The sequence below is a fragment of the Phacochoerus africanus genome, chromosome 6 (assembly GCF_016906955.1).
Source record: "Phacochoerus africanus isolate WHEZ1 chromosome 6, ROS_Pafr_v1, whole genome shotgun sequence".
NCBI lineage: Eukaryota > Metazoa > Chordata > Mammalia > Artiodactyla > Suidae > Phacochoerus > Phacochoerus africanus.
Genome location: NC_062549.1, coordinates 100331652 through 100347284, shown reverse-complemented (window position 1 = coordinate 100347284; position 15633 = coordinate 100331652). Strand labels below are relative to the sequence as shown.

The 15633-nt window shown below is 45.0% G+C and overlaps 1 long non-coding RNA gene across 3 annotated transcripts in view; it reads left to right on the top strand.

Annotated features, from left to right (window-relative positions):
* Window positions 1-15633, top strand: part of LOC125129758 (uncharacterized) — a 116686-nt gene that overhangs the window by 11712 nt on the left and 89341 nt on the right. The window contains exon 3 of one of the 3 annotated variants that reach the window (XR_007135534.1): window positions 8218-8317. The exons of the other annotated variants lie outside the window; for them this stretch is intronic. This is a non-coding gene — a long non-coding RNA (uncharacterized LOC125129758). Of the gene's footprint in view, window positions 1-8217; window positions 8318-15633 lie in introns of those variants that run through there. 3 annotated transcript variants of the gene reach the window in all.

Sequence of the window (15633 nt, the reverse complement as noted above, 5' to 3'; positions counted from 1 at the left end):
TACAGTAGTGTTACTTCATTTTACAAAATGATGACATTCTAGAACACTTTCCCTGACTTTCTTTTTTTACTTAACATATCATACAATTTCTATGGCATTAAGTATGTGTCTATGCATGATTTAAACAGTTTGCCTCATGCTAAATGAACTATATAGATCCAAAAACAGGCACTAATGTTTTCATTTTACAGATGAAGAAACTGATGTGCAGCATCACGTCAGTTTTTTAAAAACTTCCACAGGCCCCACGACCAGTGAGCAGAGGAGCCTCTATTGAAATCTAGTTGCCTCTAACTCCCAAAGCCAAGATTTCCCCATTACACCACTTGGACCCTCAGGACATAAAAAATTAAGCCCAACATCAGCCTTCTTCCTTTGATTATCTGGCGAAAGCTCTGGGATGTCTGTATAAGAAAGCAGAGTGGTAGAAAGGCAGCCCCAACCAGTATCTTGCTGAAAGTTTTCTGTTATTTTGCAATGAACAAGCTTACAGCAATTTAAATTCAGTTCAGGCACTGAACTATTAGGCACTGGGAACACGAAGATAAACAGGGATGCCAGTTTAAACAGCTGTGGCTGCTTCAACACATTTCAAAAGCAAGGGCGAAGGGGGAGCAGGTTCAGGCCTGGTCCCCTGTTGCTGGGGGCAGGTTCCCAGGGCGAGCCAGCCCACTCACCTGCACCCCACCTGGGGATCCCTGCTGGCCCCTCCCATGCAGACCGCTGCTGCGTGGCCTAATTAGAGTGGCACACATTCGCTCATATGTGCGATTTCTCTTGATAGTAAAGGAAGCCTTTCTCACTGGCTTTTTGTGATGAAGATACCAATTTTTTTTTTTTTTGTATCAAATGCCATAGTTTTCTGAGCACCCATTTCAGAGAGGATGTGAGCATTTGCCTCTCAGATAGGGTGCTCCTGACTCCCACTAGAGGGCACTTGCTGCTGATTCTGGGCGAAGTGCCATTCCCCTGGGGGCATTGGAAGCCCTGCTTCTGTGATCAGCCTGCTGTCAGATTCACAACACGCCTGTGGTGCTGGTGTGTTTGTTCTAGAGAATGGCTGGAGAGTGTTTCGTGGCCAGCTGGGTGAAGTGGAAGGTGCGATGGGAGGATTCCCTGCCCGCCTCACCCTCCTCAAGTCCCCCCCCCCCGCTTCCCTCCAGGACCTCCTTGTGCCCTCCGGTGCCCCTCAGGGCTGGCAGTGCTTGGAAGAGCTTAACTGTGAAGGGGTTGTGAGAACTCCCAGTTCAGAACACAAAGGAAGAAAGAACAGAACATTGAGATGCAAAGATTTATGAGGGAGAAAGACTCCCGTAAAAAAAGGAAATTAGAAACCAAGCAAGCAGAATATTCAAAAGACAGACACACACCACGCATAATAATGAAGTTTCCAGGACTCCCTTCGCTCAGGTCCTTAGGTCGGGCTCCTTAATAATTTATCCAGCAAATCTCCTTCCCTCTGCAAACAGGTGGGTCTGGGGGGCTTTGCAAAGGTTCCCTCAGTGCTCCTTTCCGTCTCTGAGAGGAAGGTCAGGTTGCCCAGAAGGCTTTCCTTTGGGTATCCAGATGGAGAAACGGGCTCTGGGCCTTCCATTTGCATAAGATAACGGAGGAGACAATGGCAGTTCTGCATCCCTTGGGCAGAGGTCCTCATCAGTGCCATATGGACGGTGCCAAGGTCCTTCAGGCACCTTGAGAGGATGGGATGGGGCTGAGGCGTGTAGACAAAAGGTGAAGGGACTTTGAAATGGAGCCAGGCACTCGGACTGTGCTGAGTTCCTTTGGAAAATGATGTCATGAAGACCTCATCTCTGGGTGGATCTTGTTTGGTTGGTTTGTGGCATGGGGGATGTCCCTGGCCTGCTCGCTCCACTGCCCACCTTCCCCCACCCCAGTCCAAGTCTACTCTTCTCCATACCTGGGCGCACAGCTACTTTTCCCTGCCTTCACCTTCTCCTTCCAGTGGGGACTGCACACCCTGATGCCAGAAACACCTTCCTGAAACACTGCTTCTACCACGCCCCTCCCCAGAGAGAAAGGCTTCTATAGCAGAGGTCACAAACAAGTCCTCCCCACCTGTCCATATACTTTGTTTGACTCCACAGTGCTTTAAAAAATTTTTTGAATTCATTTCCAACATTGAAAAAAAGGACGACTTAAGATAAAAGGCTGAATTTCTAGATTGGGGGGGAAATTGGAAAATTTTGCATTGGAGGGAAAAATGCAAGGCAAGGCCTGTATTTCCACATCGCAACTGACTGGAGAAGAAGAGGCTGACGGCCTTCAGACAGGGCACGTGTTTTCCAGCTCACTTCCATCCCTCCTCCTCCCCTGTCTGCACACCCCTGCCCGCCAGCTTTGTTGGTGAGGGCAACCTGCCTGGATCCTCTAGACTGAGTTTCCGATTCTTGTTTTATGACAAACTCTGACCCAGCGTGGAGTGTCCCAGGCAGTCTCCCCATCAGCATTGCTGAAAGGGCTCTGGCATCAGGGTTCTCATGCGAGCGATGATGGGCCCATATCTGAGTTTACAAGACAAACACACATACTATGAGTGACATTGCTCTTCAACTCAGGCAGTGGCACTGAGGCTGGAAAGGAGGGATCGCCTATAAAGAGAGATTTTCCTGTTTGGCCGAGCCTGAGGTATGTGGAAGTTCCTGAGCCAGGGATCAAACCCGAGCCACAGCAGTTCCCCACCAGGGAACTCCTAAACATAGATTTTTGAATTATGTTATTAAAGCAATATAGTTTAGTGATTTGATTACGGTAGTGAGGGAGAGAAAGGAGACTAGAAGAGCTCCAAGGTTTCTGGCTGAGCAACTAGGTAGCAAGTGGTGACGTTTACTGGGGTAGGGAGCCCCGGAGGAGAAGTGGGTCTGGGGAGACCTCCCCGATGGATACATGCAGGAGGCAGTTGGATCTCTGACGCACAGGCTCAGGGGTGAAGCCCCAGCTGGAGACAGCATTTGCAGAGCTACCAGCCCTGAGGTGGATGATGAAGACAGGAGGGTGAAGCGATGGCCCAGAGGGATGTGCTGTTAGAGAATAGGGCCAAGGTCAGAATACTAGGGAGTACCGGGCAGAAGGGGAGTCAGCAGGAGACTGAGCAGGGATGGTCACAGTGGCATGACAAGCATCAGGAGAATCTCTGGGAGAAAAGAGCTTCTGCAGGGAGGGGTCAGAGAGGTCAAATCAAATGAAGTCTGGAAAAAGAATGTATTTGGGAAATTGGGAGGAGGTTGTTGCTTTGTTTTCGGAGAGCAATAGTTGAAGGGATGCGGCAGAAGCCTTATTGCCATGAGCTGACACATAAATGAGAGAAGAGTGGAAACATGCAGTTGCCAACTATTCTTCTGAGAAGATAAAAAGGAGAGAAGTAAAGAAGTAGCTAGAGGAGTGGCAGAGTTGGAGAGGGAGTTTTCTTTTTCTTCAGATGCAGGAAGTGTGCATGTTTGGATGCTGCATAGGGCAGTGGAGGAGAGGCTGAACTGTATTGGAGGGGGCAGAAGTGGAGCAGAGCCCAGGATGACAGTGCAGGATGGCGTGAGGTACAAATGACCAGCTGACATTAGAAGGAGGGAATCCTTTACCCCCTGGGTCTGGAGAAAACTGGAGAAGAGGGTTGCAGGGTTAAGAGCTGGGAAGTCAGAATTCATGTCTCATTGCTTCAAATTTCTTTGAAGTTGCAGGCAAAGCAGGTATCTGGAGGAGTGTTCGGGGTGTGGAGTTGGTGTGCGGCTTGGTGTTCTGTGGATGCCCTAACCGAGCCCTTGGAGTAGTGGCTGCTCCTTATATCTACTTTTCCTGTATTCTTTAAGGTTGTCTTTTTAAAAAAAATCTTACCCTTTTAAAGAGTATAATTCATCATCGCAGTCCAATTTTATTGACATTTCCATCACCCCGTAGAAATCCTTCATACCTATTCTCACCCCCAGCCAATCACCCATCTTCATTTTGTCTCTACGGATTTGTCTATTCTGGACTTTTCATCAGTGGAGTCATACAGTATGTGATCTTTTGTCTCTTGCTTCTTTCAGCATAATGTTTTCAAAGTTCATCCACAGTGAATGTGTTTCAGTACGTCATTCCTTTATATGGCTAAACAATGGTCTATTGTATGGGTATATCCCATTTGAGGGACATTTGATCTGTTTCAAGGCTTTAGCTATTATGAATAATGTTGCTCTGAACATTCATAGTCATGTCTTTGTGTGCACATATGTTTTCATTTTTCCTGTGTAAATACCTAGGAATGGAATCACTGGGTTGTACAGTTTTTGTTTCACTTTTTAAGAAACTGCTTTACTGTTTTCCAAGGTAGCTGTACCATTTTACATTCCCACCAGCAATATGTGAGGGTTCCAGTTTCTCCACATCCTTGCCAACACTTGGTACTGTCTGTCTTTTTACTACAGCATTCTAGTGGTGTAATGTGGTATCTCATTGTGGTTTTAATTTGCACTTTCCTAATGACTCATGATATTTAGCATCTTTCAATGTGCTTATTAGGCATTTATATATCTTCTTTGAAATATCTATTCAAATCCTTTGCCCATTAAAAAAAAAATGAGTAGTTTGTCTTCTTAACATTGAGATGTGAGAGTTCTTCTTGACCCTTTACTAGATTTCTCATTATTCCAATCCCCTGATGTAGTTAATAATTCTTTATATTAAACTTCACCACCTAGTCACATTACTGTGTGATAGCTCTCATTACAGCATACCGACTTACACAAGTGACCACTCATATGTATTCTCTGGTAAGCTGGCAGGAAATACTCAGAACAGAGATAAGAAAATGTTAATGCTTTGGAGCAAGGCAGATGTACGTTTGGATCCTAGTTTTGCAATATACTTCTCTATGGCCTTAGGCAAGGCATTGAAACATTATGAACTTTCACATTATCACTTGTAAAACAGGGGAATGATGCTCACCTTACAGGATTTTCTTAAAGATTAGAGATAATATACATAAATAGCTTATCACAGGGGTTGGCACGTAGTAGCAACTCAATTAACAATAGCCAACACAAACAGCAGAAAGTGGACAAGAGCAGAAAATAAATCTCGAGGTGCTCTGTGGGTGAGAGCACTATGAAGGGTCTTGTCCTTCAGGGAAAATGTCTTTAACTGGCATCTGAGTGCTGCTGTCGTAAAGAGATGCCAAAGAGAGAGAAAGGTGACAGATGGCTCAGGCAGGTCCTCAGACCATTGGCTGCATTTGGGGAGCTCATTGCAAATGAGCTTTGGGGTGTGGTCTTCAGCTTCAGAGGGCCCATTTTGTCAGTACCCCAGGAGTGTCTAAGCTTTAGAAGGCTGAGTCAGATCAACAAAATTTGTATAGTTATTCTAGTCTTGAGGATAACTGGAGAACATGAGAACTCACTTGGAGACTGCTCCACAACTCAGTCACTAACTGTTATGAAGGTTTGAAAATAATTACTTATTTCATATTCAACTATATTTAGAGTCACAGCCTTACACTAAAATGATTAAGTTTACATTCAAAAAGCATAAGTGGCAATAGATCACAAGCACCACTGTATTGCTTAGGACACTAAATATTTCGTTTACGGGTAGGTTTGGACATGTTCAGATACTCAAGTGTGGTGTATGAGATCTTTTGTTGCCTTAAAGAACGTTGGAACCAGAATCAGAAATAGATACAGTGGAGGAATCATAAAGGGGTAATAGGTTGCCAGGTAGAGAATGGATTTTAACCTTGGTAGAGCTGGAAAGCTGCCAGCTGGGGACTTGAAGCCCCTTCTGTCTCTTGGGTGGGGAAGCTGGAGTGTGTCTGAGAATATCCACTCTTGTCCTGAGAGGGTCCACTTAGTGATGGATTCGGTCAAATAAATGTAAGGCAAATAATCATTCATTGTCCTTGGGGAAGCCTGCTTCAGACATGTCAAGTATGCTGTTTGGATCTGTTATCTGGAGTGTGATCTATTATCTGCAGTATTAGAACACTTTCCTCTACGCTTGCATGGGAGTTGTGCTATTCTGAACATTATGTGTGCAGGAAAGGCAGGAATGAGGTTTTTCTCAAGCATTTACACTTAGACCAGGGGACTGCTCAGGTGGGCCACTCAGGTCTGACTGTTTTTCTTTGCTACATAAACCAGACTGGCTGGTTGGCGTGCCCTATGCTTTTATTTTGTACCGAAGAGGCCAATTTTGTCACCAAGTAGGGGCCCCAGTACGCTCTGTAAGACGATATAGAAGGCAGTGGATGTGCCCATTTACTGAGGCAGAGAAAGGAGGCGGGCTCTGAGCCGAAGAGAGGAAGAGCTCTGGGTTTGGTAGAGGTGGAGCCTGGATTCAGAGCACGGAGAGGGAACAGCATTTGTCAGCTACTCTCTCTGTCGTACGTTCCTTGTCCCAAAGATGTTATTACACATGAGACCAGTGTTAGCCATGTATAGGGTGTTAAGGAATATGTTTGTGCTCACACTTAAGGCACAGTATATAGAGTAAGCTGCTATTTCTGGAAAATCAAGTTATGAGATGACAAGAGGTTGACGGCAGGGTCTTGGCATCTTGATGTTCTGGGACAAGAGCTCTGGTTGAGATGACATGTGACAGAGAGGATTTATGGAACAAGTCAGCTTTTCTCAGTGATCGCTAGAGGACCTTGAGAAGGGGAGCCCGATGAGACTAGACTTCCTGCAGCTATAGAGGACAGGGGCTTGGGCAGTGGTCAATTGGGTGTTGAAAAGCCAGAGACTTTGAGCATTCCAGGTTACCTAAGTATAAATATATACTTCCCTACCATAGGTCTAACAAACTCACCGAAACTTTCAGAAGCAGAAGCTTAATCCAGGGATAATATTAATGATCTGGCATTTCCAAATCATTATTAATAACAAGCAATGAAGAAATGACATTTCATCTCCTTTATTCCCCCATCTTTTTTTTTTTTTTTTTTTTTTTTTTTGTCTGTTGTTATTTCTTGGGCCGCTCCCGCGGCATATGGAGGTTCCCAGGCTAGGGGTCAAATCAGAGCTGTAGCCGCCAGCCTACTCCAGAGCCATAGCAACGTGGGATCCGAGCCGCATCTGCAACCTACACCACAGCTCACAGCAACGCCAGATCATTAACCCACTGAGCAAGGGCAAGGACCAAACCTGCAACCTTATGGTTCCTAGTCAGATTCGTAACCACTGTGCCACGACAGGAACTCCCTCCCCCCTCTTTCCTTGTTAGACTTGAAAATCTAGGTGGGGGTCACAGAGTCCTTGCTTATGGAGCTCCTTCTAACAGCGCACCTTGCTTCATGGCTCCTGCAGTCGACCAGCTTAGATGCTCTGCCTGATGCAGTTTCTACTCTTGACTTTTGTTTTGCTCTGTACTCTCCACTACCCTGTGATTGTTAAGAGTTGGTCATGCTTTCTGACTTAGGCTTTCATGGGATCCTGGGACTTTTAGTAGTCTCTCCTTACCTCCACCTTTCTTCCTTCTTTCCTCCCCCTCCTCTTTGTTCTAGAAAAGGATTTAAGATACTCATAGAGATGCAGTTGATCAAGATCAGATCTTAAAGTTATTTAAAATATTAATTAAAGCATATTAATAAAAGGAAAAATGAGTAATGAGGGGAATACAAATATATATATATATAAATATATATATATATATATATATATATATATATATATCCCTCAGAGTCCCAACTCTTGGTTGTTGGTGGGCCAGCAGTTGGTCCAAGCTTGCTGGAGATGGGTCAGAAAGAGAGAAGCTAACTAATTGCCCAAGTCACAGGGGTCATGAGGTGAAAGTAATCTATAGCAGCCATAACAATCTATTCTTGATAGGTTATAGGTATCATATATGTATGATATGATACACACACACACATAAAAATCCAACTTAGTCCTAAAACCAGAAAGAAAAATTTTCTCACAGAATCTCATAAAGAAAGTCTTGTGTAATGTAATGGGAGTTCCTCAACAATTCTTATGGTCTGCACTGGGATGGTTGTGTTAGGCGTGACCATATCAAAGCTCAGTTCAGTACAAGCAGTTCCCCAGTGGGTCAGTTCCATCTAAGAGATGCTGCATGGTGGTGAGTTTGAGACTCTTCTTTCTCACAAGTCCTGGATCTAACATTTCTGTGTTTCCCAGCACATGCAGGATTTTATTTCATAATGGACTGTCACACTGTGGGTAGGATGGCTTTTGACTTTGTTCCCTAATAAAACCCTTCTCCTGCTTACAGTGGGCTCCAGGAATTCCTCAACTCAACCTGGGTTGCCCTTGCTTCTCTTTCCTGTCAGTCCTTAAAATTCCAGCATATTCCTCTGTTCTCACTAAAAGTAAGTGACCTCTTTTTTCTTACCATCTGCACAGTCTTGGAAGTTCTTCATTCTTCCCAAGACGTTTTTCCCCTTAACTCTAAGAGGGAGCTGTATCTATGTCCTGGTTTTAATGTGAAGGGTAAATGAGATATGATGCCTGAGTCCTGTGCCACTTTGGCTGGAAGATAAGAGGCAGAGGAAAAAAATCTTAGTTTTCCTCCATCTTCCTCTCCTAACATGGTGTTTTTAAACATATAGACTTTAAAAATCTAGTGCTTTACTGATTTCGTGTGTAATTCTTCCTTCTAAGAAGACCATGTCTTTTAATTCTTTAAGCCGCTCCTCCCTCATTATAGATCATAGTGCTTTAGACACAGTAGGAACTCAATGCCCATGGAATGAATGATTCCAATTGGAATGATATGAAAAGGAGGGGCTAGAGGACCAAGTCTACACTCCATCTGAGGGCCCATATGAGAGCCAGTGAAAGCCATGGCAGGACCATGTTGCCTAGGTCCCCTCACAGCATTCTCCAAAGCCATTTCCCCTGCCAACGTCACAGAGAGAGGAAGAAAGGGAAATAGGTGGGGGTGGGGGGAGTGAAGGTAGGAGGAAGCTGAGTCTTTTTTCCTCCTCACTCAACTTCAGTAAATAACTCAAATATGTTAATAGCCCTATTTTCTCAATTCTCTTGCAGTTTAATTTGAGGCTTTTGGTAACGCGCAATTGTAAGCACAATAAGAGTTTGTTTCTTTTTTTTTTTTTTACTGAAATAAAGAGAAGCTTTGTGTTTGAATAAAAGTCACATACAGAAGGAATCTAATTATTTTTTAAAAATCTCTTTATTGTAGAACAATTCTCCAACATAAGTCAAACACTCCCCCAGCCCCTTTCTCTGCCAGCCTCCCCCAGGACTACCTAAAGAGAGACTTGAAAATAGCTCATGGTATTTCGGGGAAAATCAGCAGGCTATTTAACTTATCCTAGATGGGTCTGAATAAAAAAGAATTATCCTCCTTTCAGTTTATGGAACAAAGGGGATGTGGGAGGGTTTGGGGCTGAAGAACTGAGTCGCTTGCCTGTTTAGGGAGCTCAAGCATATCAAAGCATGTCAGAGCATTTAGGCAGCCGACCACAGGTTCTGTCTGAATGTGGACTGAATGAACCCAAAGAGAGAGAGGAGCAGGACCAGTCGGAGCTGATGATCAGTCCCTGTTTTAATAATTGCAGCCTCTAAGAGGAATGCCCTTTAATGTCCCAAACTAAAACAGTTTAGCTGGAGGAAAGGGACAGATAAGGGTACCAATTCAATCCCTGGATGCTGTTGGGGTGAGCGAAGGGATGATTTTTGAGTATTACATCATATGATGGCATAGATTATGGTATACCATCGTGGTAAAGCCCCAGGCATTCTCTGTCTATGGACCACTCATATATTGACTTTAAAAGTCAGGTAAGATCCATCCAATTCAGATATCTCTCTATAACAAGACCTAAAAAATGTTTCCTATCTTAGGACTTTATGGCAATGTGAAAATCAAGAGTGACTAAACTCACATCCTGCAGTGAAAATGTTATACATTTTACCATATGGCTAACACACCTAAATGCATATACAAACTATAAAGGATTTATATGGACTTGCTAAGGAACTGGTTAAAGTCCTTAGGTGTGGCTAAGAGAATTACCTGCGTTCTTGTCAAAGTCATAGTTCAGTTATCCCAGGTCTGTCGATTCTCTTCTATGTGCCATGCCATTTTTTTCCCCTAAACAATAGGCTCTATTGAGATGGGTTTTTCTTCTGTGGGGCCTTTATTCTGTCTTTGTTATCTACTAGTTCACTTTATACACAGTTTTTGTCATTGTATCGCCAAGAAAATCTTTGACTTCCTCCAATGAGCAAGGAGAAATAATCAGATAAGAACCGCCACAGCCTCCCACCTTGACATCTGCCCTCCTATCATACTGTTCCATGTTCTCTCTTTCTGACCTTTCCTTAGACAAACCCTTTCTCTTCTGTACCTCCAGCTCTTCCATTTGTGCCTTCAAACCCATCCTCTTTCACCTACTCCAGAATATCAGTCCAGCCTCTCTCCCCGTCATCTGCTGTCACTAGATCATTCTCATCAACATGCCCATCTGCTGTCATTTCTCCCATCCAAAAAATAAATCTTTTCTTGACCTCGCTTTCTCCCACAACTACATTCCATTTCTCCTTGTACAGCAAAACTCCTTGAAAGAGTGGCTTCTTCCATTTCCTTTCTCCCATTATCTTATAAACCCATTCCAAGCAGGTGTTGATCCCCACTGGTTCACTGAAACTACTGTTATACTGTGGAGCTAAATCCAAGAGTCGTTTTTGCATTTCTCATGATTAGTCACTGCCCCTCCCCTGTGACCTCTCCAACCTTATCACCAACTTCTCTCCCCCTCCACTCCAGCCACACAGTCCTCACTGTTCCTCACATCCTCTGAGTGCTCTTTCACCTGAGGCCTTTGGACAGGCTCTGTCCTCTGCCTGCGATGCCCTTCCCCAGGTATCTGCCTCCCTATTTCCCAGACCGCTTTTCAAATCTCTGCTCAAGTGTCTCCTTTGAAGTGAGGCGTACCTGAACCATCCTATTTCAAACTGCAGCCCCCACCCCACCTTGCTCTTTTTTTTTTTTTAAGCTAACTATTACTATGTAACAAATTATCCCAAAACTTAGTAGCTTAAAACAACAATAGACATTTCTTACCTCTCGCAGTTTCTCTGGGTCAGAAATTAGGGAGTGCTTGGTGGTTCTGGCTTGGGATCTCCTATGAGGATGTAGTCACATGTCACCCCAGATGGCAATCATCCGAAGGCTTGACTAGAGTGGGAAGAGTCATTTCAGACATGGTTTATTTATGTGGCTGTTGGCAGAAGCCTCAGTTTCTCCCCACATGAACCTCTCCCAGGGCTGCTTGACTGTCCCTCATGACAAGGCAGCAGGCTACCCCCAGAACAAGTGGTCCAAGAGGCAGCCAGGCAGAAGCTGCAGTGACACGCCATCACTTCTGCAGTATCCAGCCAGTCTCATGGACCAGTCCTATTCAGTGTGGGAGGAAACACAAGATGGGGTCACTAGGGGCCATGTCAGTGTCTATTTGTTTCCATAGTTTTTATTACCTTCTAACATACCATATCATTTACCTATTTCAGATGTTTATTTTTTGGTGTTCCCACACTAGGATGTAAGTTCCTTAAGGGTAGTGATTTTGATCTATTTTGTTGAGTCTTATACCTCTAAGTGTCTAGCACAGTGCCAGGCACATAGTCAGCACTCAGATATTTGTCAAATAATAATTGGACATAAAGCTCTGTAAAATCCTGTCTGCCTACCCTGATTATTATTCTGGAGCAGCTTCTCACTCTCATATTGCAAGAAGCTGCAGCTCCAGCCGGCTCTCTACACTTCTCTGAGCACTCAGTGACCCATCTTTGTTTTCTGACCCCCATCTATTTAGTGCCTTTGCTGGAGTGAATAACTTCCTGATTGAGATCTGAGCTAAAAACCAATTCTCCTGCATCGAAAACCCCCTCCCAACACCACCATCTCCCCCCTCCCTCTCCCTCCCTCCCTCTCTCTCTCTCTCACTTACACACACACTCACACACACACTAAGAGTTTTTCTTCTATATCATGCACAGTATATATAATTGTCATAGAGTATCACCCGCAATGACTCTGACTCTGTCAGGCCTAAGAGCTAAGGTGGGAATGATAGTAAGTAGAAGGATGAAGTCAAAGGACAAAGTTCTGGGGTTAGGGTGGCTGTAAGCGAACCAGGGGCACATGATGGCCCTATTCCATGGTCCAGGAGAGGAATTATTAGCATCTAATGGTGATCCTGCCACCAGGGCCCAGGAATCATGAAGCAGAGAAGCAGCTGGGTTTCCTGCCCACTGGGTCTTGGCAGTGCAGGCAACTGAGGTGGTGGCAGATGTGCTAGTGCCTGAGGAAGTGGGAGCCCCTGCTGCAGGGGTGGTAAAAGGGCAAGGTGGCAGCTGAGAAGGGCAGGGCTGAGCTGATGAGGGGACAGTCCTGGCTTCTCCTCTGTCCACAGCTATTCTCCACCTGTGCCTTGGAGCCTGTCCTGATTTTCCTCATGCTCTTGATTCAGTCACTTCCCTGTACCCGTTCCTCGCTTCTTCCTTGACCACGGGCTTTTCCCCTCAGTCTGCAGATGTGATTAGCTCTCCCCTTCCCTAAAACCTCTTCTCTTTCCTGGGGCTGTTTTTTCTCAGGTCTTAGCCATCCCTCAGACAAAACAAACACACAGAGCCACATTTCTCTACTATTTGTTCCTATTTCCAACCACCTTTTGTCTTTCCTTAGCAAACTTAATATTTTTTTTGGCCAAGCCCGTGGCACATGGAGGTCCCCAGGCCAGGGATCAAACCCACACCATAGCAGCAACCAAGCCACTGTGGCGACAATGCCAGATCCTTAATCTGCTGTGCCACAAGAGAACTCCCAGCAGACTTATGAAGTGGGCTATTTGTGTGCCTGGCCATCCTCATCAATTTATTATTAGTTACTAATTTATTTAATGAGAAATTTATTGGGGACCTGTTAGATATTAAATACTTAGAGAAAGGGAGTATGACTTCTGCCCTCAAGGAGCACTCTGTCTCATAGGGGACACAGGTTAACAAATTATAATGAAACATGATAAGTACAACTAAGAGGACATGCACCATGTCCAGAGGTAACATGGTAGAGGCTCCCCTTGGCTCGACGGAAGAGAGGCAGGAATCTGAGGTGATTTCTTGGAGATGTGGAGTCTGAACTAGATTCTAGAAGACAACAAGTGAATAGAGGGCTGGGGAGCGGCGAAACAGTATCTTGGAAACTAAACAAGTGATACCAGTCAACTTAATCAAATGCGCTGAGAGGGTGTAAAATGAGGAAAATCTACACAGGAGTCGGCAGCCTGAGATCACTGGGGGACTCCACTGATGCAGTTGGAGTAAAGGGGATTGTGGTTGGTGAGAAGCAAAAAGAAGCGAGGAGATAGAGATGGTTTTGGCAGGAGCTTAGCTGAGATGGAGAAGCACTGTCAGTAGAGAGAAGTTCAAGGTGAGAGGAGAACTCAGCAGTTCTCCTGAGGTGGGGAGAAACAGGAACATCCTCATCAGCAGCTTCTTAGGGTGGGTGTGAGGATTAAATGAGTTACTACACGTGAGTGACAGTGCCTGGCTCACATTTGATGAGTAGGTGGTAGAGCCCGAATGCAAATTCTCGTGCTTTGGGGCTGATCCCGTGCTCCTTCTGTTGCATCAGGAAGGACTGAGAAAGGTTTCCGCACTCACTTCTCGGGTAATGGGGAGAGATAAGAGAGGTTGGGCAGGACTGCCTGAGGCCACTGGGGGGTCTCATTGCTCATTCTGGAGCAACCAGCTCTGAGCTCCCTGTGTTCTGACAGGGCCAAACCTCCCCTTGTCCCTTCCCCACTTCTTTCCACAGGGCTTCTTAGCCTGATTTCTTCAAAAGGGAGGCTGCCTCCTCTGGGAGGGCTAAGGACAGATCTCGCCTCCTGACAGCTCCCTCCATGTCCCAGCCATGCACTGTGGGTGGGGAGCTTTGTCATCTGGGAGGGGACTGAGACTGCTGAGGGTGGTGGAGCTGTGGCCACGGTAGTTCTGTTGGCTGCCTTGGAGAGCAGGAGGGAATGTTCTTCAGAAGGAGGGTTGTGGCAAGCTCCCAGACCCCAGCCCAGGAGGCTGTGAGCCATGCTGACTAAAGGGAGCAGCAGATCTCGTTCAGTCCTAGATCTGGGAATGGTCTCAGATGAGGACAAAATAGCACATTTATGTCAAACATTAAAAAATGCCATTTATAGGAGTTCCCGTTATGGCTCAGTGGAAACAAATCTGACCGGCATCCAAGGAGTTCCATTGTGGCTCAGTGGGTTAAGAACCCAGATAAGCATCCACAAAGATGCAGGTTCGACCCCAGGCCTTGCTCAGTGGGTCAAGGATCCGGCATTGCCGTGAGCTGTGGCATAGGTCTCAGACAGGGCTCAGATCTGGCATTGCTGTGGCTGTGGTGTAGGCCAGCAGCTACAGCTCTGATTAGACCCCTAGCCTGGGAACTTCCATATGCCGCAGGTTTGGCCCTAAAAAAAGACCAAAAAAAAAAATGCCATTTATAAGAGTTCCTGTTGTGGCTCAGCAGGTTAAGGACCCTACATTGTCTCTCTGAGGAGGCAGGTTCAATCTCTGGCCTCACTCAGTGGGTTAAGGATCTGGTGTTGCCACAAGCTGTAGCAGAGGTCTCAGATACAGCTCAGATCCAGTGTTGCTGTGGCTGTGGCATAGGGTGGCAGCTGCAGCTCCAGTTGGACCCCTAGCCTGGGAACTTCCATATGCTGCAGGTGTGGCCCTAAAAAGACTAAAATAAAATGAAATAAAATAAAAATGCCATGTATAAAGAAGGGAAAAAAAAATCACCATAATCATACTACCACCCAGAGATAACCACTGTAAACATTTGGGGTAAGACCTTCCAGACTTTTCTTCTCATGTTTCCCACTTAATATGCAAACTTCATTTCATGTTAATAAATATATTTCCAAGTACATCATTTAAAATGATTGTATAGTGTTCTCATGAATCAACTAAAGGGGTGTTTGAATGTAACAGGAAGGCATGGTTTGTGTAATTGTATATTTCACCTCACCAATCTCACACCTGGCTGCCCCTCCCAGAGACGCATTCCCACACTCTCAGTGTATCTGAAGTAGCACTTCTCCCTCCAAACCATTCCCTCCTTCCAATGTTCCATGCTCCTGGTCATCTCACTCAAAGCCCTAGGGTCACTTTTTCTTCCTTCCCTTAACATCTTCTAGTCACCCTATCTTGTTAGTTTTTTCCTTTGCAATACTTTTTCACCCACCCACCCCCTTTTCATCTCTGCTTTCGGTGTCCGAGGCCAGAACATTATCAGCTTATGCCTAATTACAGGATTCTCCAACTTACTGCAACTATTCTGTAATTTAATTCCCTGCCATCAGTATCTCTCATTTTTCTCTAATTCATTTTGCATGATGCTGCCAGACTTCAGATACTGCTGAAAAACTTTTGATGTCCTCAAATTTCCTCAAAAACATATCTTGTATTTATATAGCACATCTCATACCATTTCTATTTCTGAACGCAAAGTATGCCTGGTAACATATAGGAACATATACTTAAAAGAGATCTACCTGGATTAGGAATGTCTGTCAACCTCGATACCTTGTCCAGTACTCGGCAAATGGTAGCTACTCAATAGATACGAATGGATGAATAAATAAATGAATGAAGTTCC